At 47.4% G+C, this 24,279-nt stretch overlaps 1 protein-coding gene across 1 annotated transcript in view; it reads left to right on the plus strand.

Moving 5' to 3' along the window:
* DIS3L2 (DIS3 like 3'-5' exoribonuclease 2) overlaps positions 1 to 24,279 on the plus strand; it is a 374,099-nt gene that overhangs the window by 298,436 nt on the left and 51,384 nt on the right. The window lies entirely within an intron of this gene.

The following is a 24,279-nucleotide window of genomic DNA, read 5'->3' on the forward strand; positions in this document are numbered from 1 at the left end:
GGCCACACGATTGGCTGAGGGAGCCGTTCGTCAGACCATTGGCAGAGCGCAGCCTCACAGAGACTTCTTTCTCTGAGCCTTTCCGCTTGGAGAGATCTCAAAGTAGAGTAGTTTATCAGAAATTATGATGAATTATGAGTAGCTTATCAGTAGTTTAACAGCTTTGTTTTAAAACTTTCTAATTGGGGCTTCCCTGGTGGCGCAGTGGTTGAGAGTCCGCCTGCCGATGCAGGGGACATGGGTTCGTGCCCCGGTCTGGGAAGATCCCACATGCCGCGGAGCGGCTGAGCCCGTGAGCCATGGCCGCTGAGCCTGCGCGTCCGGAGCCTGTGCTCCGCAATCAGAGAGGCCACAACAGTGAGAGGCCCACGTATCGCAAAAAAAAAAAAAAAAACTTTCTAATTGAAGATTTCATTGCGTCCTACTTTTTGTGGTAAACTTACACAAATGCTTCTCAGAAGGCATGGCAAACAGTTGCTGCTCTGGGCCTACGAATAAGTTAGCGGCTCTTGGGACAAATGGATCATCTGTTCTGCCTGTGCTTGGAGGAGTCAAGGCATCTTCTGGAACCCTCATGCCCCTCCTTCCCTTGCCTGGGCTCAGGTAGCCTGAGCAGACCTGCCTGCTCGAGAATGCCACTTGGGAGACAGTAGGCAGAGCGGCTGCTGAAGGAGATGGCAGAGCCAGTGGAAGAGGCGTCACGGGCATGGAAGAGGATGGAGGATCTCCTCTCCTTCCTTTAGTGAGATCATCCTTTGGGGCGTGAAGCTCATTCTCACTTACCAGCGGCTGCCTGGTTGTAAATCCAAGGACATTTCTCAGTGTTTGCTTCCTGGACTTCTGTCCTGCCTTTGGCCCAGGAGAGAAGCAGAGAAGCAGACTGGTTCTCTGCTTCTCTTCATACATCTCTAGTCATGTCCTGCTGGTCCCTTTGCTGGAGCCTCTTCCTCTGCTCACCTCTTTACGGTTGGCATTCCCTGGAGTCTATCCCACCCTCTTTTTCTCTATCCACACTGTCTCCCTGAATGAATTCCTGTGTTCTTATGATTTTAATTACCAGTTAGATGCTGATAACACCAAAATTAGTTTCTCCGGCCCTGCCCTTCTTCCCAGGCACTGCACAGGCCTCTCCACCTGCGTCCCTGGACTCCTCACCTGGCTGCCCCACGGTCCTCTCAGCCAGTGCTCGCCGCACCTTCTGCCCGACACAGTGAGCAGTGCCCACGGTGTGCTGCACGTGCTGGCTGTGCTCCCTTCCACCAGGAGTTGTGTGTATCAAGGGTCAGCCCTCTTTATTCCCATCCTGCTACACCAGTTGTACATGTTGTTATAAGTATGCAGTTTAACTGAATATTAGGTAAACTGATCAAGTAAGAACATTTTTAAAAGCTGGTGTTTCTGTGAAAACTAAGTTAAATTGTTTGGAAACACTCGATGAAGAAGAATCTCCAAAAGTTCTGCTGTTTGGGTGTGACAACTATAGAAGAGTGGGGAAAATATCATAAAATTCAGGAGGGGGTTTCCCTGGTGGCACAGTGGTTGAGAGTCCGCCTGCCAATGCAGGGGACACGGGTTCGTGCCCCGGTCTGGGAGGATCCCACATGCCGCAGAGCGGCTGGGCCTGTGAGCCATGGCCGCTGAGCCTGCGCGTCCGGAGCCTGTGCTCCGCAACGGGAGAGGCCACAACAGTGAGAGGCCCGTGTATCGCAAAAAAAAAAAAAAAAAAAATTCAGGAGGAATTCTGTACTGAGATTGCTTTACAGATGTCTAAGCTCTCACTCTCTTTTAATGAAACAAAAACTATAAATTATACATGATGAGTTACGAGTAGTTTATCAGAAAAAAGTATGTAGAAATCCAATTAGCATACCTTTTCAAAAAGCTTTACATTTTTTCTGAAAGTGAATGAATGTAGATTTATATAAATTAAGTAAAACAAATGTTTAGTTATGTATGTATCTCTTCTGTATGATTCCCCTCTTTAGCCAGCTTCTGGAAAAACTAACCCACCACTGCTTCAGGCACATCAAATGAGAGGGTTCTGCTATACCGTTTTAGAAACCTTTCCCCATCAGATTGTTATAAAATTGAATTGAATTAAATATGTTAAATATGCTAAACACTGTAAGAGACCATCAGCAATCTCAGCTCGCATTAGGAGGGGTGTGGTAGTCAGTCAGGGTGGAAGAATGATCACAGTTTCAAGTTGATACTGATCTGTTGGCATGTCTTAGAGTCAGAATTTTATTGCTGAAAATAACTTTTTAATTAATTTTTATTGGAGTGTAGTTGATTTACAGTGTTTTCTTTCTGCTGTACAGCAAAGTGAATCAGTTATACGTATGCATATATCCACTCTTAGATTCTTTTCCCATAGAGACCATTACAGAGTATTGAGTAGAGTTCCCTGTGCTATACAGTAGGTCCTTATTAGTTATCTATTTTATAGTATATAGTAGTGTGTATATGTCAATCCCAATGAAAATAACTTTAGATACCTGTATTTCATCAGCCCTCTCAATTTATAGATTAGAAGCTGAAGTCCCCAAAGGTTAGATGAGTTGCTTATATGCAAGAAACCCAGATAGCCCACTCTTTGTTCGCTTTTCCTCCATTTACACCATGCTGACTTGAGAGAGAAAAGTTTTACTTCAAAGTGAGAAAAAAACCCCTTCAAGTCCTAATTAGGTTCCAGTTAATTAAGGTTTGAAAATAATGGAATTGCATCCTTGGAGCTGATTCCTTGGTTCCCCAGAAAACAAGTGTGTGGACCACAGCTTTAGAAGAAGGAGCACATCGATCTCCCGTAGCGAGGGACACTGGCAAGATCCTTTATAAATCAGCTAAACGGCCCCATTCAGCCGTCCCTGCGTTTGTTCTCCCGTGCCTACTGCCTGCGTTTGCCCTCGCGAAAACCCACTTCTCCTCAGTGCTTCTGGCATAGCCTGCTGTTTGGAGTTGCTCTCTGATGCTTTGTTTGCCCCAGTTCACTGTGTCCTCGTTTTTGGTGGCAGTCCTAAAAAAATATGTCCTCCTACACCAGCCTCAGTTAGAGAGGGTCCATGAGAGGCCTCCGTGAGAGGGGACAACATCTGTGTCACGCTGTATGCCCTTGAACGCAGAATAAACCTGCTAAGCCAGCAGTTTTGCCTTTCCAAGAAATCAGTTTACTGTGATGATCTCCAGAATGAGTGGGGTGGAGGACACCAGCGTGGGGCCTATTTGTCAGGTCGAGGACAGACTGGTTTGGAGGTCACAGTAACCGCAGAAACACAGAGCAGCTCGGTCACTGGGTGATTGCAGGCAACAGCTTAGGCCAGAGCTGCCTGGCCCATGTCTGAGACAGTGCACCCTCAGGCCGCAGGGCCACCTGAGCTGGCTCCAGTCCCCTGGGACCACCTGCCTGCAGTCCTGTGTGCTTACCCAGTGTATGCTCAAATATTAGCAAGTTCTGTATGTACTGTGGTGTGAAACAGACTGCGAAGCACTGCCTTCGAGGCTGGTTTGACTACTCCAAGCATCTTTTTTACCTAGAGGGCGAACCTAGTTCTAAGAGGTCCTAGCTCAGTGAAATGATGCGCCTTTGCTTCGCTGCCCCGAAAGTCAGTGCAGGTGCCGAGTGCATTCTATGTGCTTTTTGGTTGGGTGAGTTGAATAATATCCCTTGTTTTCTGCTGCCATGTTAAATCTAGAATTGAACGCAGGTGCTTTTGTTATTTTATTGATTTATAACACGTCACTCCTGTTTCTTAAAAGGAGCCTCCCATAAAGGGAGTCCCAGACTTTTCTGTGTTTGTAGTAAAAGTAATCATAATGGCTTATAATGATACGCAAATCTTGAGCTTTGGGGAAGGGGAACCGTGAGAGGCCTCCACCCCCTGCTCTGGTTGGGGGGGGGGGTGCGCAAGCTCCCTGGCACTTCTGTTTGTGCACACCTGGTAGCCTGCTCCCACCTAGGGGTGGAGGTGACCCTGCCTGACTCTGACATGATAGGATGACAAGGCCTCGCCTCCTTTTGGAGTTCTGTGCCTGGGCCGTTGCCTTCAGAAAGGATAGCAAGGGAGGATAGTGGGGTGCTAAATAGAGCCCCCAAACAAAAACTTCTTAGGGAATATTGACTGTTTTCAGGAAACTACACCTACAGCTTTCTGGCGCTTTCTCTCCAGCCTGACCTTGCTCAGTCAGGTGATAGCGGTTAGAGGCCACTCTGTGTGAGGGCTTCTGGAGAAACAAGCATGACTGCGGGAAACTGTGCCACTTCTGGGGTCCCCGGCGGGTGGTCAGGGGATGTGAATGACTCCTGCTGAGCCGTTGACTTTCTGAATTTAGAGAAAGTTATAGTGAAGAAAATCTGGTGTTTCCATCGAACTAAAGGAGGCTTTACTAAATTCTCAGCTTCATCTTATATGATTCCCACCTGGCACAGTTCTGAAGCCCAAACCTCAGGCAGTTTCTTTGAGTGGACTTGATCGTAAAGGTAAACTTATTGGTGGAAGCAATTTTTAGATACCTTGGGACCCAGGCTGCTGTGGAAGGCTCTTATGGATGACCTTGGCCTAGCCCAGCCTTTTAAGTAAGGGCTCGGCAGACTGTCTGCAAAGGGCCAGCTAGCAGATATTTTAGGCTTTGTAGGCCGTCTGGTCTCTGTCTCAACTACTCAACCCTGCTGTTGTAGTGTGAAAGCAGCCAGGGACAAACAAATGAGTGTGGCTGTGTCCAGTACAACTTTATGGACACTGAAATCTGAATTTCATATAATTTTCATGTCACAAAACAGTATTCTTCCTCTGATTATTTCTGAATCATTTAAAAATATAAAAACTGTTCCTAGCTTGCGAGCCATACAGAAAGTAGGTGGTAGGCCACATTTGACCTGTGGTCCGTAGTATGCTGACCCCTGCTTAAATGAAATCCAGCTCTCTTACCCAGTCAGCTTTTAGCAGCCCTTCACCACCGCACTGGGGAGTTGGACTGCTAATAGAGAACATTTGCGCTGAGTTACCTCTCGGGATAGTTTCACGCAATTAAGTAAATTATTCCTTTGATTAGTATCATGCTTAGCAGGTCCAGTTGGAGGCTAGAAGTAAAGGAATGAATCCGCTTAGCACCAGTTCCCTTACCCTGTTTACGGTCAGGTAGCTTTAATTAGCCTGAAGCAAAAAGAGCAGTGGTTCTTAATTTCCCACCTCTGCAAGCTCAGCAGCCTCTTCACAGTCAGATCTCATCCCATCCACCCCGCCTTCCTGAGCCCACCTGCAGAGACACTGGCTCTGCCATCTGGTACGATGCCGATGCCGAAGGTGGGAAGACAGCCATTGCAAAACTTGACTCACAGAAAGCTGTATGGCATTTCTCCCCCCACACCCCCGACCCCTGCTGCTGTATGTAGCAACGTGTTTTGTTGGATCGTGCATTTAAAAATATAGTTAAGTATGTTTCTGTTCCTTATCTACAATGCAGTTATTTTTAAGAAATGAGCATTCCAGCTCTCTGCTGTTTTAATTTTTGTACAGTGTGATAGTTGGTGCAAGGTAAGAAGGATGGGCATAATCATCCTATCTGGCTCTTCCTTGATCTTATTATTTATGTCATCACTTGAGCACAAGAGTAAGCTACTGATCAGGCGGTTGGATATGTTTGTAGACTTGATCTCTGTTTTCTTAGTCATAGAGTCCTCCCTTCAGCAGCATGTCTTCAGAAAGCATTTATTGGGTACAGAAAGCAAGTATGTGGTAGGTGCTGGAAATGAACAGTCCCCGTCCTTAAGTTTATAGTGTAGTGAAGGAGCCGGCAGACCACACAGAAAACGTTAAGTGCTGTGACAGAGCTGTCGCAGAGTGTGGTGAGACTGCATTGGAGAGGATGGGCCCAGTCTCGGGATCAGGGAAGACTTCCCAGCAGGGGCGGTGTGTACACCAAGGCCTTTAAAAGACTTGAGGGGCTAGCCAGGCTCCGAATGCACGGGGTGGGGCACTTCATGCAAACTGCTGGCGCAGGCGTGGCAGGGGCGAGGGGTGGCGCCTTTGGGCAGCATCGCATTGCTCCAGGTCGTGTGGTGTGGCCTGAGAAGAGAGAGCAGCTCGAGGAGGGAGCAGGGACCAGGCCGTGAAGTCTGCAGGAGCGGGCTCGGGGAGCCACGGGACGATTTCAGATACAGAAGGGACATGATCAGAACTGTGTTCTAGAAAGAGCTTACTGGCTGTAGTATGGAGAGTAGACTGAAAGAAGAAAGTAAAGGAAGCTTATATTCCAAGAGAGAAATGACAAGGGCCCAACCTGAGATCGAGCCCCTGGGGAGAGAGAAAATCACAGATCCGAGCGAGGAAGGAGTATCGGCAAGCCTTGACAAATGGACTGTCCTGATTAGATGTGGAAGGAGCGGGGCGGGCGGTGAAGGAGGAGATTCGAATCAGGGGGTCGGGCTTCAGGTTCAGGCATGTGCATTGATGCAGTACCATGGACTGACCAGGAAATACCTTAGGATAGGAGAGCTGAGAAGAAAGCAGATGACTTCCACTGAGGGTCTGTTGCGTTTGAGGGGCCAGCTGGAGACAGAACAGGTCGAGATGTGGAATAAGCATGTGGGCATAGAGGTCTGGAGGTCAGTCAGGAGGGCTCACCTAGAGGTAGCCATTTGGGAGCCAGCAGCCTCAAAGTGGTCCTTAAGCTGCAGAGAAATGAGCTGTAGTGGGGAGGCATGTGGCACCAGACGCACAGGAGGGCGAGAAACACTTCCTCCTGCTCTGTTCTTAGTTCCTCCACTCTGTTCTTAGTTAGGCCCCTTTGGTCCCCACTTTTTCCTTAGAAAGGAAGCTTTAAATCAGGTTATGAAAGCAAAAGTATATTCTTGTTAATATTTGGGTATATTGTGATTTCTTATGAATTTCCCACTTCAGGTAGGAGGGAGGAGTGGTTAGCGTAGCATACATGTAGTTTTTATATTCTGCATTTTAATATTACATAAGTTGTTCCCCATGTCATTCAAAATTCTTCTAAAACCTTATAATGCCTATGTAATATTCCATCATACGAATATGCTCTTAAACATTTAACCTTGCCCCAATTGTGGATTTATAGTTTCTGATTTTTTGATACTATAAATAGTGCCGTGGCCATCTATGTTCATAAATCTTTATTGTGATCTCTGGTTATTTCTTTAGGACAGTCCTGGAACTGTGCTGATGGGGTCAAAAATATAGACATATTTAAGAATTTTGAAACATTGCCACATTCCCTTCCAGAAAGATCACAGCAGTTTATCCTCTTTCCAGTAGCCTGTGAATAAGGGCACCTATGATGGAAATACCTGTCAGGTGTTCTCTGGCTACATGGAGGGGGTGGGGGTGGGGGTTGGTCACTCTCTCTCTCTGAGTCAGACTAGGTCTCCTGAAATGTCCCAGTGACTGTGGTCTTGGATTTCATCTTTCCTATTGTTCAGTGTGTTACAGCATAGACTCTTCCTATTTGCATTAGCTATTATTAAAAAAAATACTCATAAGGGTCCTAGACTGTAAAATGCTAAGAGAGGCGGTTCAGAGCTTCTTCCTGAACTCGGTAAAGTCGAGACTGGAGAGTGGTCGCCTGCCCCGAACAAAGTCCTTCTTTCTACTCCTTAGACTCAATGAGAAACGCATCCTATTTGAAATGGTGCTGAGAACTATCGTTGCAGTCTCAGATCCTTGGAGAACATTTGTAACCTCACTACCCTTTTTTGTTGCTCTCACGTCCTGTGTGTAGCTGTCACACATTGTTTGGGTTGGCCTGACATGAAGAATTAAAAGGAAATCCAATTGAATTAAGACTAAAGAGGACAGAGCTGCTCTGTGTCATCTCTGCCACCATAAGAATTGCTGCACTTCTCTTTAAGGTAACGGTAAACAGTACAGGAAGGCTTTTACTAGAAGTTCAGAGCTTCTGGTTAAATGTTGACAGGCAGCGCATCACGTCAGCCGTGGAGATAGTTCTAGAATCAGGGAGGCTTAAAGAGTAATTATCACCCTGTCAGAATTTTCCCCTTTTTCCCAGTTACCAGTTTCACTAGTATGAGCAAGATTTTCATCTTCATCTGTTCGTCTCATTTATACATGTATCCGCAGCGAAGAGTCTGTGCTCTTTTGAGCCCTTCAGTCCCCAGGCTACCTAGGATGGCTCTGGGGCGCAGTGGAGCAGCTGAGGAGGGAACCGCCACCGCCTCCAGCTTTCAGGGAACGTGGGGCACAGGACTCCCCAGTCAGAGGGTATTGAAATCTTTCCCTTGAAGGAGAGGTTGGTTTAGTAATCACACTAATTTCCTATGGAACCAGAGCAAACAAGCCACATTTATGCATCCCAAGGCGTGGACAAGAGACAGCCTTGAAAACCTGACCTAGTTGTGTATAAGTAGCGCTAATTACACCCACTTGTGTGAGTTGGTGACTGTTTGTGGCTTGTTAGCATACCATAAAAACCAACCTGTATCATTAAGTGCCGGAGTAACTCTGCTGAGCAGCTTGTTATTATAACCCTAAACTTTTCATGTGCTCACTCTTCCTTTAGGCATGTCACATAGTCAATTACTCATAATTTTCAAAAATTGGAAGGAATACAGGTAGTATTATTCTGGAAGTTGTTAAAAATACAGACTCAGACATGATTTCCGGCTCTCACTGGACAGATATTTCTTGAGTTCCTATCGTGTTACAAGTGCTACTACTCATAGTTCTATGAAGGTGCCTTAGGCAGTGGAAGACAGACTTTCCACCCTAAAGTTGCTTAGTGAATTTGTGAAGAACTCTGTGTACTTACAAGAAACTTCAGTAAGATAAAAGCAAGGGCATAGTGAGTTGACACAGGGCTAAAGGAATACCCAACCTGATGGTTCTTAAGTAGATGGGATTAGTGAAAGAAGGCTGCTTGGGAAGGGAAGCCCTGAATCACATGGTAAACAAAGTGAAGGACATGATTGGTGAAGAGCTGAGGGTCACCGATTGCCCACCCTGTTGAGATTTAAGGGTCGTGTTCCATCACAGTCCTGTCCCTTCTGAGTTCTGAACCACTGAGAAATAGACACACAAGTCGACCGAGATCAAAAGATTCCATCTATTACTGATAAAGTTTGGATTAGAGAAGGCAGCTTGAGCCAGTTCGAGCGTTTGGAACAGCCCAGAAGTTGATGCTGTAAAAAGAAACTCTGATTGTGGGCTGATTAGAGGGGGCAGAAAGTAGCCAGAGGCAGAGAGGGGAACGTGCCCTCTACCCGACTGGGGGCCGGGGATACTGGGCACAGAGTCCTAGCGTGGCCTTCGCTACTAGGTGCCCTCCAGTGCAGTGGCTGCCAGTGAGGACCAGTAGCTGATGCCCTTGGTCAGAATGGCCAGAATATATCCTCAGCAGAGCTCTGAAGACTGCTTTTTATATAACTTTAGCGAGTAAGCATGGCTCCCACTCCACCCCTAGAAGCTTTTCACTTGCCTTCCGGTTCTTTCTGCTTGCCTATTATCCAGGCTCATTTCGTATAGAACGGAAAAGCTCTACCCCCACCCCTGTAAACCTTTCTTAGTTTCCAGGAAGCTGAAGACTGAAACTGAATCCTGCTGCAGAGAAGCTTGCACTGGCCAGCGCATCCATCCCGCCTCCCGCTTAGGGCTCCCAGAGCACTTTGTTTATACGTGTCACCTGTCTTGATCACGTTTTCATGTTGCCTGGTCATTTTCCATTTGCTTCCCTGTCGCCTTCCCTAAAGCTGTAAGTTCCCTAAGGGTAAGGACAGCATCTGTTCACCTTTATATCTCCAGCCCCTGCCCAGTGCTTGTTGTTAAGGGTGTTTCAAGGTCTCTAAGCATCTCTGTACATATTGGTCTTTTTAAAAAGACAATGGGGCAGTTGTGATCTGGGAGAAGGACTGTAGCTCTAGAAGAGAGGTGTGCTTATGTAAGAGAATTAAATGCTTATTATGAATCAGAGAGGTTTCCTCCTCTTTTGAATGAAAGGGTTGGGTGTTTGATTACTTGCCAGGGCATACAGGGTGTAGGACAGGGTGTAATGAGGGCTTTCTCAAGATGGAGCTGCCTGGACAGGTGTGAGGAGCCGGGAAGCTTTAGCACCCCAGGGGGCTGGCAGTGCTTCTGAGGCTTCCTGAGCACTTCTGTGTTCACCTCTGTATCCTCAGACCAAGCTGTGCCCCTCAGGGAGCCCGGCAAAAGAGGCTCTCTGGGGGAAGGCAAAGAGACCCCCAGTGTGCCCCCCTGGAAAGGGAGATGCTCAGGCTTGTTGGAGACCTGATTTGCCAGCGTGGCAAGGTGGGCAAGGCACCAAGCCCCCCCACCTGCCTTTTGCAAAGAGTCCTCCTGGGGTGAGCTAACTTCAGCCGCCATCCGCCCTTCCCCCATGGGGAGATGGAAACGATCTGTATACCATGGTGGGATCCCCAGCCTAATCCTCCCTCTGGGAATTCTGATCAGAGCCTGCTTTTGCTTTTAATGGAAATGATTTCCACAAGACAGAGTTTCTGTATTAGTTGCTGCTGGGCTGTCTGAGAAAAGAACTCACATCACAGCTGGGGTTGAGATTGTGCCCAGATGATTCAAACTTAAGTCCCTAGCATTTCCAGGGGGCAGTGAAGTGAGACAAAGGGCTCTCACTCTGACAAGATGGTATATAAGAAACTTCTGGGGGTCGAGCGGGGCAGTGGCCAGTGCCTCCGTCCTCTCTGTGGTGAGCCTTTCAGGTAAAGTGGCTTTGACAGACGGGACAGGTTTGGCTCCTCCAGGGCCCTGCCTTTTGGGTAATTGTTCTCATGATTAGGAAGCTCCTGGACTCTCCCCTTTCTATTCACAGGACACTCTGCACGTCCTCGTCCTGCCCCCATGTCACACCCCACGTCACTTGAATGTGAGCCAAACAGCTACGTAAGAGACATGGAATCCTTTGACGTTAGTAAAACCTGCACTGGGGAAAAGGAACCCTTGCAGCTGATGCTTAGATTTCAACCATGACTGCCTCTTGGGGCAGGCCCAGTTGATTCCGATTTGCGTGGTTCTGCAAGCCGGGGGCTCTGCCGCTGTTCTGTCAGCTGTCTGTCCTGAACTCCGCTGCCGGACTGAGTTCCCCCAAATGCTGCTTTCACCTGTCACTCAAGAACCTGCAGTCTCCTTAAGCAGATTTCATGGATAGTGAGATTTCCATTAATATTCTGGGATGATATAGGATTGCAAGGTTTTATTTTGCCAAACAAGAGCATTTTCTTTCTTTTTTTTTTTTTTTTTTTTTGCGGTACGCGGGCCTCTCACTGTTGTGGCCTCTCCCGTTGCGGAGCACAGGCTCCGGACGCGCAGGCTCAGCGGCCATGGCTCACGGGCCCAGCCGCTCCGCGGCATGTGGGATCTTCCCGGACCGGGGCACGAACCCGTGTCCCCTGCATCGGCAGGTGGACGCTCAACCACTGCGCCACCAGGGAAGCCCAAGAGCATTTTCTTTAAAAGCCAGTTACCGTCTACTTCCTGCACGATTTTATAAATGAAAACATTTTAGCACCAAAACAAAGGAAGACTTAACTTCACCGTTCAGGGCAGTCTCACGTTGACTTGGTTGAGCTTTGTGGAAAACCTATTTCTCATTTTGTTGATCTCAGACCAGCGTTTGCGAGCTGCTGGATTGTTCCATTGGATCCAAATGCCCCCTGGCTTTGGAGGCCCTCGGTGGTGCGGCCGGTATTTGGTGTTCCCCATTTCCCACCCACCCGTCTCCTGTACTCACTCGTCCTTCCCTGCCTTCTCATGGCCTGGGCCTCCACTTCGCTCCCCCCAGCAGGCCCCCCACTTCTTCCAGAAGCCGCTTCCGACAGGCTGCCTCCTTCTCCACGTATCTCCTATCGGTGCCTGATGCAGTACTGCCTGGGTTTTCATTCGCATCATTCTGTGGTTCTGTCTCTTTACTCCCTTCCCTCCCTCCCTGCCTGTGTTCTTGAGTATCAGCTGTGTAGAAGGCAGATACTTCGCTGCAACCTCTTTCTCACTCATAAATCTGCGGTGTTGGTTCAGAAGCGGCATGCTACGAGCTGCTCCTAGCACTCAGAATGTCCCCACAGTCAATGGGTGCTCAAGGACACTGTGCCCATAGATCTTGAAGATGTGGCCCTGTTTGTTATTACTCAGGAAATTCCCACCTTTTTAAAGAATGGTATTATTATAACACAGTTGTTTGTTTTGTACTTCTTTCATTCCCATTTTAAATGGCACGTGACAGACATTTTTAACTAGAGAATTTAAGAGCTTTAAAAGTATTTTATAACTTTAGAACATCCCTTTTGACTGATGTTTTTAATTTCTCACATTTAAAAAAAATATCTACTAGGCACAGAGTACTGTGCTAGATATTGGGACAAAGAGATTAGAACATGGTCCCAGCCCTCAGAGTAGCTTAATGTCTCATGGACAGAATACAGACACAAAGAGAGCAAGCGGGCGCACAGGAAACGTTGAGTTTGGGCTGAGTGTGGAAGTGGCTGCTTTGGTATTTTACCTGGGGACACTAGCTATGCTTTGAAGGGGCCACGTTAAAAGTCAATGAGAAACAAGGTCATTCTGTTTTTAAAAGTCTTCTCCTGTACAAAATAGCAATTAACAATTTGCTGTAAGAAAACACTACAGATACTGAAAGCAAATTGGAAAGTATTTAATTGCCCTTGAATTTTGAACACACCACCCCACCCCCACCCTGGGGCGGGGGTGGGGGGGCGGGGGGAGGTAAAAGAAATGTGCCAGAGTGGGAGGAAATGAGTGCAGACCTGAAGGACAACACCCGGGGAGGGGATCCCAGCAGGTTTCTTATCTGCTTGTCAGCATTAAATTGGCAGTCCCCTAAATAAGAAAGTTTGCTAATGAATAGCAGTCTACTGACTTTGAAGTACATTTGCACTGGGAACTTTTCTGAGCTCTGAGAATGCCAACCTGATTTGCTACGAGTTTTGCTCTGGGAATTACAAGGAGCTCTCCCTTCATTCTCCTGTCCTCCACCCCAGCCAAGTCCTGGGACTTAGCTTTTCCTGCAAGCTTCTGTCCAGCCAAGCTTGCAGTCTTGCTTGCCTCCCCGCTGGCCTGCAGGAGCACACTTCTGAGCTCAGAGGGGAGCAGAGCTCTGCCTGAGCTTCTCCCTGCCCTCCGCCCGCCTGGCTGTCCGGCTTCCAGGCCTGGATTCCTGACTCCCTGTTGCCGAGGACTCCTTCTTGGTCCCTGTGGAGATCTGTCCTGTTTACCCAGAGGCCTAGCTCGGAACTCGTTTGGGGTACATTGCTTCTGCTCCAGACTCTGCCCCAGGCCCAGACTCAGCTCTCCTGTGGCCACCAGCTTCAAGTCAGTGGCAAGAGAGTGTAGAGCTGTGAGCATGGGCCTGGGACAGGCCGCCTGGGCTCTGATCCTGACTCTTTTGCTTTAACTTTTCTGTGCCGCAGTTTCCTAAGATAATCGTGAGTAAAATGAGGTAACATGTTTCAGAGGTAACAGTCGGTAAAAGGGAGATGATAATAGTAACTATGCCATGGGGATGTTAGGTTAAATGAATTGTACCCATAAAACACTTAGAACAGTCCCTGACACGTAACACCAAATGGATGTTAACCGTGTGCCCAGATTCCGAGAAAGGCCCCGTTTCTGTCCTCACAAAAGAGCCACCTCTAACAGGGAAGAACCCAGGAAGGGCTACAGTACAGGCCACCAGCAGTAATGGCCTGGAAAGACCTCACCTCATTTGGGATCCATCCGGTGGGTCTGGGTGGAGGGGAAGGATTTGAAGTGGAGGCCTTGGGGCGAGGAAGGCTGGGCCCCTACTGCTTGGCAGCGGCGGGTGAGGGGCGATCTGGTCTGGTTGGGTGTGTGGAGGGAGCACCGCGGTAAGAGACGAGACTGGGGGTTTCTTGAAGCACTCAGCAGTTGGTGCCGGAGTCACAGGGAGAGCAGGCAACCTTTGTGAGCAAGGAAGGGAAGGAAGTAGAGTCGCGCATCACACTCCAGTCACTCAAATAAGAGACACAAAGCATTCTCTTTGAACAGACATACCACAGTTTACATAACCCTTCCTAATGTGGCTACCATTAGGTGGCTTTCAGTTTTTGTTATTATAAATAACACTGCAATTAATATTCTTATGCATTCTTAATCAAAATTGTTTTGGACTGTTTCCTCAGGAATACATTCTTAGAATGACCGCATTCAAGGGAATAACTATTTTTCTGCGATACTTTCTCTTTTTTATTAACTTTTATTGTTGTATTATAAAAGTAATACACATTTGGGACTTCCCAGGTGGTCCAGTGGTTAAGACTTTGCCTTCCAATGCAGGGGGTACAGGTTCGATCCCTGGTTGGGGAGCTAAGATCCCACATGCCTCGGGGCCAAAAAACCAAAACATAAAACAGGAGCAACATTGTAACAAACTCAATAAAGACTTTTAAAAAAATGGTCCATGTCAGGGCTTCCCTGGTGGCACAGTGGTTAAGAATCTGCCTGCCAATGCAGGGGACATGGGTTCGAGCCCTGGTCCGGGAAGATCCCACGTGCCGCAGAGCAACTAAACCCGTGCGCCACATCTACCGAGCCTGCACTCTACAGCCCGCGAGCCACAATTGCTGAAGCCCGTGTGCCACACTGCTGAAGCCCGTGCGCCTAGAGCCCGTGCTCCGCAACAAGAGAAGCCACCTCAATGAGAAGCCCGTGCACCGCAACAAAGAGTAGCCCTCGCTCGTCGCAACCAGAGAAAGCCTGAGCGCAGCAACGAAGACCCAACACAGCCAAAAATAAATAAATAAAATAAATTTTTAAAAAATGGTCCACATCAAAAAATCTTAAAATAAAAAAAAGTAATACAAGTTTGTGTTACGAAAGTTTTAAATTAACAAGTAAGCCCAAAATAGCCATCAGTTACCCATCACCTAGTAATAACATTTTTCTAGGTATCCTAAAGCATGTACATTTTTTAGAGCTTTTGACACAAGCTGCAGGATAATTTTCCAGAAAGGTTAGACTAATTTAGGCTTTCCCCAGCAGGGAACAATAGTGCATTGTCACTGCCTCTCACCAAATTGAGAGTCTGGGGGTTCCATTTAATCTTTGTTAATATGGTAGGTTGGAAATGGTGTTTTATTATTGTGTCGGCTTGCATTTGTTTTACTGCTTGTGGGTTCGATCAACTCTTGAGTCGTTTCTTTGCCATTTCTGAGAAAGGGAGAAGCTTCCTTCTGCGGTCACTAGAGTCTCCTGACACCTTAAGCCCTAGACCCACCAGCCACATTTTTAGCCAGAATTACTTTTTTTCCCAACTAAGGTATAATTTACATACAGTAAACTTCACTCTTTTTAGCATACAGTTCTGCAAGCTACACATACCACACTCAAAACATAGAACAGTTCCATCACCCCAGAAAATTCCTGCACACCCCTTTGTAGTCAATCCCTCTCCCCTACCCTCAGCCCCTGGCAACCACTCCTGTTTTCTGTCCCTGTAGTTTTACCTTTTCCAGAATGTCAGGTAAGTGGAATCAGACAGCTGGTAGCTTTTGAGTCTAGCTTCTTTGACTTAGCATCATGCACTTGAGGTTCACCCCTGTGTTTTGTGTGTATCAGTGTTCATTCCTTTTTATTGCAGGGTATAAGTGTATACATGGTATAGATGTTCCACAGTTCATTTGCCCATTTGTCAGTTGAAGGATATTTGGGTTGTTTCCAGTTTGGGGCGATTATGAATAATGCTGCCATAACATTTGCCTACAGGGGTTTTTTTTGTTTCTTTGGGTTTTTTTAGGGAATTCCCCCATCTTATTTTTTTTTTAATTTATTTAATTAATTTATTTTATTTTTGGCTGCATTGGGTCTTCGTTGTTGCACGCGGGCTTTCTCTAGTTGCAGCGAGCAAGGGCTACTCTTCATTGCGGTACACGGGCTTCACATTGCGATGGCCCCTCTTGTTGAGGAGCACAGGCTCTAGGTGCGCAGGCTTCTGTAGTTGTGGCATGCGGGCTCAGTAGTTGTGGCTCGCAGGCTCTAGAACACAGGCTCAGTAGTTGTGGCGCACGGGCTTAGTTGCTCTGCGGCATATGGGATCTTCCCAGACCAGGGCTCGATCCTGTGTCCCCTGCATTGGCAGGCAGATTCTTAACCACTGTGCCACCAGGGAAGCCCTGCTTACAGGGTTTTGTGTGATGGTTGTTTTCATTTCACTTGGGTAAATACCTAGAAAAGGTTGGGTCCTATGACAAGTGTCTATTTAACTCCATAAAAAATTACCAAACTGTTTTCCAGAGTGGCTCTACCACTCACCAGCAATGTACGATAGTTCCAGTTTCTTTACCTGCTTATCAGCACTTGGTATTATCAGGGGTTTTTGTTTGTTTGTATGTTTTAGCCATGCTAATAGGTGTGTAGTGGTGTTTCATTGTGGTTTTAATTTGCATTTCCCTAATGACTAATGATGTTGAGCGTCTTTTTCATGTGCATATTTTCTGTCTGCATATCTTTTTTGGTGATGTGTCTCTTTATATCTTTTGCCCATTTCTTAATTGGGTTTTTGGTTTCTTATTACTGAGTTTTGAGATTTCTTTTTATATTTTAGATATAAATCCTCTATCAGATTTGTGATTTGCAAATATTTTCTCCCTGTCTTTGGCTTGTCTTTTCATTCTCTCTGGCTTATTTTTTTATCCTCTTTTGAAGAGCAGAAGTTTTACATTTTGGTAAAGTCTAATTTATTGAATTTTTTTTATGGCTTGTGCTTTGGGTGTCACATCTAGGAAATTTTTGACTAACCCAAGGTCACGAAGATTTTTTCCTATGTTTTCTTCTGGCAGTTTTATAGTTTTAAGATTTACATTTAGGTTCTCCACTTATTTCCTAGCTCCAGAAGTTTCTTTTAGAAAACAGTTCCATTAAAGAGACACACACCTGAGTAGATTTGGTATGGAGTCAGTCCTAGGAGCCTGCGCAGGCATGGTGCCCTCCAGGAACCATCTGGAAAGGAGGTGTGGGCATCAGAAGCTGCCCAGGAGTGGCTTTTAAACAGATAGTAGGCTTCTCTGGCTTAAGACTTGGCATAAAAGTGAAGATTGTATCCTTTAAAGGAGGGTGAGGATGATAAGAGAAAAACCTCTAAACTTTCTAGATAAATCCTTCTGACTGCTGCCCAAAGTCAGGACGGTGACTGATGCCAAGCCCAGGACTTTGTCGATTACACGCAAACACCCATGTCGGTGACTCACCCGATCATGCTTTAATCTCATAACCGAGAGGCTTTCAGAAATTATAGTCAACAAGGCAGCTTGCTAGTTGTGACTGCCATTGGAATTGGGTTTGCCTCAGAACAGCTGGAGTGTAATGTGGTGGGAAGAAAGCCTGATGTGGGTGAAGGGCCAAGGATTGCTTGCCTGGGAAGGATGTGCAGCTAACGTTTGATAGAAATCTGTGAAATGACCGACCTCAGCCAAGCTAAGTAGAGGCCTGCCATCTTTCATCCATGGGAAAATACACTGCAGCAAAAGTATTCAGAAAACAGCATTGACTGTCCGCTTTGTGTCAGTCATTGCAAGACACAGATGGTCCAGAGTGTGCTCCGTGCTGGGCTGACAGGAGCCGAGAGAAGACTCCTGTTCTAGTGAAGGAGAGCCCTTGAGAGCAGGTTGGAAATGGCTTCTCCAAGGATGTTCCAGACAGAGCAGCGCAAGGGTTTGGTGTGTTCTGGGATTTGCAGGCCTTTGGCATGGCTGTGTCACAGGAAGGGCTCACAGAGGCAGTGGGAGATGTTATTAGACGTGGAACCAGGGCCCATCTTGGAGGACCTTGTTTGCTCTGCCCTGAGATATGAGTGTTTTCTTGAATTCAAATTGGTACCATTGAAGCATTTTACATATGGAAGTGATGGACTAGGACTTTCTTTTTAGAAAGATCTCTCTGGAGGCTCTGTGGAGAATGAATTAGAAGGGGCCAATTAGTGGTCATCTAGGTGAGATGGCTAACCTGAAGTCATACAGCTGACAGGAAGCCACAGGTGAGAAAGACACTGAGGAGGTAGAATCAGAGCCCAAAAAGGGAGGGGGTGGGCACATGGATGGACACTCCTGGGTTTCTGACTGGGCAGCGGGGCGGCTGTGGTGCCACCCAGTAGAGTCCCCCCCGCCCCGCATCGCAGGAGGAAGAGCAGGCGTCAGCTGGGGACCCTGTGAGCTGGAGGCCCCTGGCACCATCCTGTTAAAGGCCGCAAGGCGGCCGGCCTCGGGAGTCTGGTGCACCTCTGCTACCGCACCACAGATTCTCCCTCCACTCAGGTACACACGTGTTCCTGGAGGCATCAGAAACACATGTGCCTTCCAGAGTACAGTAAGCAGGACTAGAAACACGCTATAAAGGCTAGTGAGAGAGGCGGCGTGAGCGCACACGGGGATTGAAGAGCAGCACGTGGCACAGCACGGAAGCCTCTGTCCCCCGCCCCCCCCCCCCCCCGCCCCCATGAGCCAGGTTGCCAGACAGGGCTTCCCTTGGGCACGGGGCTGGAGGAGAGCAGCCATCGTCAGCTCTCGGCCTCCCCCCACCCCCTTACCTTCTCCTCTCTCTTCCCAGACAAGCTCTTCTCATTTGTTTTTTTTTAAGAAAAAAGAGTGAATTCACTCCCAGTCCTTTTGAAACCCGACATGTCAGTGATAGATGAGGCAGTATTCTTTAACTTCAGAGGAGAAAAAGTGAGTGAGTGAATGCAAGCCCGGGGAGTTGAAAAGTCCAAGGGAACAGGAGACACATGGGGTGACCCCGCCATCAGGAGGAGCGCCCTCAATCCCACCCCTGCTGGTGCTATGCAAAGGCACAGACAATGCTACTTTCAATAAATCATGAAGGCTCCTGAATACCCATTTTTGTCTGTTTTCAATGGACCTTGGGCATATTGCTTAAGATATGGCCAGCCATTTGTGCTGTGTTCCCAGATACTCAAAGGCTCGAAGTCAAGTGCTCTCTCGACTATATAATGGAGTCTTTGCATAGGGGATTTTGGGGGAGATTTTTTCAGATTTCCATAGCTAGTCATAGTGAAGGTGACCTCGTGGGTAGTGGGGGCCATTGTCACCCTTCAAACATCCATCCTTTGAGTGATGCTGAGCTTTGTGGGGTATCCATGCAGCACCTAATTCGATCACACATCTGACCCCTGCCTCTTTTTGGCACTGTCCCCTTCTCTGTGCTCACTGGGCTGCTGGAGGCCTCTGCACAAACCCTGGCTGTCCTCTGGACGCATTCTATGCTGAACAGAGCTCTTGACTGTTTTTCCCGCTCTCAGAATTCTAGGCCCCCCAGTGGATCTGGCCTGGGGAGTGGCTGCTTGTTCTCATGATGGTGTGCTCACGAAGATGCCTGTTGGAAGCGCCTTTTAAAAGTCCCTGGGTTGTTTCCACAGTGGAGTCTTGGAAAGCAAAGAGAAGAATAACCTGGGGTCGTTTAAGGGCTGGCTGGTCATTTCCTTAATCGTCTGTGACCGTTAAGAGCCTGATTTTCTATAAAGAAGCACAGAGGCTTCCTTGGCTTGTTATTAATAATAACAAACAGCTAGAATTTATTGAGCACCTGCCATTTGCCAAGTGCTTTCACATGTTACCTCATTTAATCCTTAAACCTTATACCCATTTTTACAGATGAGGAAACTGAGACTTGAGGTTAAATAACTTGTCAAAAGTCACATAGCTAGAAATGGCAGAACTAGGATAGAAACATTCCTTATTCTGCTTAATTTTTATCTTTCTCTTGTTTTATATTCTGCGAATCTGAACAAATGGATCAAGTCCTACTCTTAGGATGACTTTGAAGAGCTATGTTAAAATACTGTGTAATTCCATTTATATAACATTCTTAAAATGACCGAATGATAGAGCTGGAGAACAGAGTTGTGGTTGCTAGGAGTTGAGGGCTGGTGGGGGGAGAGGGAGGTGGCCCAAGGGGGATCTTGGTGGTGAAGGGACAGTTCTATATCCAGGTTGCTGTGGCAGTTACACGAATCTACACATGTGACCAAATGAGATAGAACCAGACACACATAACATGCCAGTGTGTTTCGTGGGTTTGATGTTGTGTTATAATTATGTAAGATGTCACCTTTGGTGGAAATTGGGTAAAGAATACATGGGCCCTCCCTGTTGTATCTCTGCTATTTCTGTAAATCTATAATCATCTCAAAACAAAAAGTGGGTTGTTTAATTCACCTGAGTGGGACGCCAGCATTGCACCTGGAAAAGGCCAGGTCTCAGCTCAGAAGTTGCTTGCTCTCAGAAAGCAGTCCACATCATAAAGCTACAGGTGGCCTAGGAGGAGAACACACACTAGAAGAGGGTCTGGGATTTAGCCTCTGTCGGACGTAACCCGAGGCTCTGTTGTCTTATGGGAAAGTACTGAACCGAGAGTCAGGGCCCCTGGGCTCAAGTCCCAGGGCTGCAATTGCGTGACCTGGGGCAAGCTTCCCAACATCTATGAGCCTTCATGTCCCCGGCTGTAAAGTAGGAATGGTAACAGCACCCACCCTGTGAGCTTGTTAAGAGATCCACCGGTAGAACACATTAATGTGCTTAGCACAGAAAGATTTACTGTGCCTACTCATTTTGGTTACCATCATCAATGTGATTTTATCTGTTCCAAAGTTGTACCCTCTGCTCTGTAGTCGGACCAATCTTGCACATATTCACAGAACAGCACGTATTTATTCTTACTTCTCTGGTTTGGGTCATTTATTCTTTCAACAATTCTTTCTTTTTTGTTTTTGTTTTTTTAATATTTCTTTCTTTATTTGGCTGCATCGGGTCTTAGTTGCAGGATCTTCGTTGCGGCACGCGGGATATTCCATCGTGGCGTGCGGGCTCTAGAGCGCGCGGGCTCAGTAGTTGCGGTGCGCGGGCTCTCTAGTTATGGCACGTGGGCTTTAGAGCGGGCGGGCTTAGTTGCCCTGTGGCGTGTGGGACCTTAGTTCCCCGACCAGGGATCAAACCCACGTCTCCTGCATTGCAAGGCGGATTCTTAACCACTGGACCACCAGGGAAGTCCCTCAACAATTATTTCTTAAGTGCCTACTTTGTCGAACACTCTTGGAGATACAGTGATGGATGTGACCCGTGTGGTCTGTGCCCAAAGAGAGCTAAAGTCTTGTTTTTTCCTGTTACGTGGAATCTCCTATCTGTGTCTTTCAAATCCTTGCTGTCCTCCGAGACTCACAGGCCTTATCTATTCCATGCAGGCCACTCTACCAGCTACTTCTCTGAGCTCCGACAGCGCTGGAGTCAGTGTGACTTAATCATCTCTGCTAGCCTAGACCGTCCTTTTCCCCTGTGCCTCCCGGGGTGCCCGGCACGGTGCTGAGCAGCACAGGGGGCGTGTTTAGCAAGCACTTGCCCACAAAATTATAAAGTTCACGGCCAGAAGGAGCCCAAGACAGTATCTCTTCCGAGGCTTTCACCTCACAGATGATGTCATGGACAGAGGCCCTTGGCCTACATAACGGAAGCTGGCTCTCTGGTCCCCAGCACTTTATCAGTAGGATATTAATAGATCCTATATTAACCTTAGTTTTTGTTGTTGTTGCTTTGTTTTGATTTTATTCCTGCTATCCAGTATTTTGACTAGCTGACTGGCGTTTCTTCTCTTGCAAACCCTGAGGTAAGAAGCCCTGGGCTGTAGCTCTGCTCTTCCCACTACCTGTGTGACTGAGTCATATCAACCAGAGGGCAGGTTCGTTGAAATGGAAAACCAGAGCCAGTCCACGTCTTTCTCCCACTTGCTCTCCGTTGAGTGGGCTTACCTGCCACCTCCAGCCTGCCGGCAGGACCCTGCCTCTGGAAGGCCCACCCAGGCGTCTGTCTCCTCCAGTCCGGCTTCTCCACCTGAAGCTGGGCGGGCGGTCTGCGCAGCCTCTCGCTAGGGCGACTTGCCTTAAATTCCAGTTGTTCTTCCGTCAGACCGTTGCCAATGAGCCCCGAGAGACTGACTCTCTGAACCCCAGTTGCTGTCCTACGCCTGCTGGAATCTAGAGGAGAGAAGAAAAGTGTTGGAGCCCCCGGCTTCCAGCTTGGTGCCCTCTTTATAGATGGAGAAATAGCAAGTGTGGCCCAGTGAGAAATGCACAGACTGTAGTTAGATGGGTTTGGGTTCCATTTCTAGGTCTGCCAGGTGTTGGTTGCTATATCACCTGACCTCGGTTGGGCAGGCAAGTTACTTAGCCTCTCTGCACGTCAGCTTCCTCACCCTTAAAATGGCAGTGACAGTAGCTGTGCGTGTGGAGTTCCTGGTGCTGTGGCTGGTTGAATGTGGAACCTCGTATTTCTGCGGCTTACTGCAGGCCCCTACGTCACCTAGAAGTGCTTTTTTAATAAATATTTGTGGGGCTCAGAAACAGTAATCGATTGGGATTTCTCTATTGGAGTTTACAATCCCGTTGGACGGTATGATAGTTAAGCAAACAGACAGCTGGAGACTTGTTTCAACTTGAGAATAAATGAGAAGAATCAGACCACGATAGAAGCAATTTTCCCACATCCGGACTGTCAGAAGCCAGCCCTCTGCCATGCTCTAGCAGGTCTCTGCGGCCTCTTCCTTACCCAAGTGGAGATTAACAGACAAGTTGTTGCCAGTGCAGAGGCGCTGGGCAGCCTCCATGTTGAGGCACATCTGCCAACCTGGCAGGGCCGTGGAGGCTTTTCTGTTGAGGAGTGAGCCTCATGTAGGGGCACCACGGCCTCCCTGCCTGACGCTTCAGTGGGAAGCAGCCCAGGAGAGCTGGTCACCTGGGAATACAGTAGGGCTGCCCGGCCACCGAGCCGCCGCAAGTGCCGGCAGGGCCGCTGAAGAAGACTTTGAAGCATGTGTCCTCCTGCGGAGTGCTCTCCTGCTGTGTGTCCTTCACAGAGAGAAGTGGCTTCCCAAATATTGCTCCAGTTACGAAGTTGAACCCTATTAATGTGGAAATTCCTTGGGTTTTAGAGTGATCACATCTGGGACTGTTGAGTCCCACCCAGTCAGCTTGTTCCAGTGCGTCCTCTTTTAAATTTGATCTCAACTCATTATAAGAAATAACCCTAAGCTTTATGACATCAGGAACATTTATCAAGTGTTTGCCATCGTCAGGTATTGTTATAATGTGTTTTCTTTCCCCTCATTTAATTTTCACAACCATATGAACCAGGTACCATTATTGTCCCCATTTTACAGAGGAGGAAACTGAGGTACAAATAGGTAAGGTAACTTGCCAGGGGTCGTGTAGCTCATAGGAAGTAAAGCCAGGTTTCAAAACCAGCCTGAAGTGTCCGCACCCTTTACTTCTCTACAGTGTTGCTTGTTGTTTATAGGTACACCCACTCGAAAGCGAAATGAGCTTATTTCTGGTTTAGTAAGACCTGTGTCCCAGGCAGGAGGGTCGCAGCAAAGCTTGAGCTCTTTAGAGTGCTAGAAAGAAAACTTGTCCAGTGCTGTGGGCAGTTATTCTAGAGGATCCCCAAGGTCACTGTGAGAGCCTCTGACTGTCCCCTGAGTTCCAGCCCAGAGCCCCTAGAAAGATTATACAAAGGTTGGAGAGAAAACAGATTTCTGCTTAATGAAAATGTTCCCCTAAGATTATTGTGAAACTTATTTTTTTAACATTTAACATTGTGTCTAGTTTCTTAAATGATTTTCAGCTATGCGAGATTATCCAAGGATTCTCTATTACCAAAGCTGATGTTTCAGTTAGCAAGGCATAGAAAGTCTGTTCATTTTCCTTCTTGCTGGATCCCAGCCCTTTCTAATATCCTCTACTAACCTCTTTAATTTTTTTGATCTTTGCATTTCATCTTAGCTGTAAGCTTCTTTCTGTATTTTCTTTAAAGTTCACAATACCCATATGTTCTTTGGTCTTTTCCATAGTTAGAATGGTACCTATTAGACTGATATATTGTTCAAAAAGAGAAAGGCTCTTTAAGACACTAGTAATTGTTTTGGATGAGAGTAGGAACCTCCGGTAACCCCAGGCGTGGGCCTCCTAGGTGTCCCTTCCAGACTGTTCTGAGCAACCCAGGAAGCATCAGGTCAACAGACACTTTGTGACTGGATGGCCGTGGCCAGTGATCTTGTGCCAGGAGGTGCTGCTAAGCCCGCTGCTGCAGCTTGAAGGCTGGTTGCAGGAGGAGGACAGTAGGGCAGACTGGCTGCCCCAGGACCAGAAGGGACCTTAGAATGTTGTCCTGGAATATGTTGTCCAGACATTTGGCCTCATCTGGGAGGAAGGAAGCACAGTGGGCATGGAATCAAGTCATGAACTTCGACA

The sequence above is a fragment of the Stenella coeruleoalba genome, assembly GCF_951394435.1.
Source record: "Stenella coeruleoalba genome assembly, chromosome: 6".
Classification (NCBI taxonomy): domain Eukaryota; kingdom Metazoa; phylum Chordata; class Mammalia; order Artiodactyla; family Delphinidae; genus Stenella; species Stenella coeruleoalba.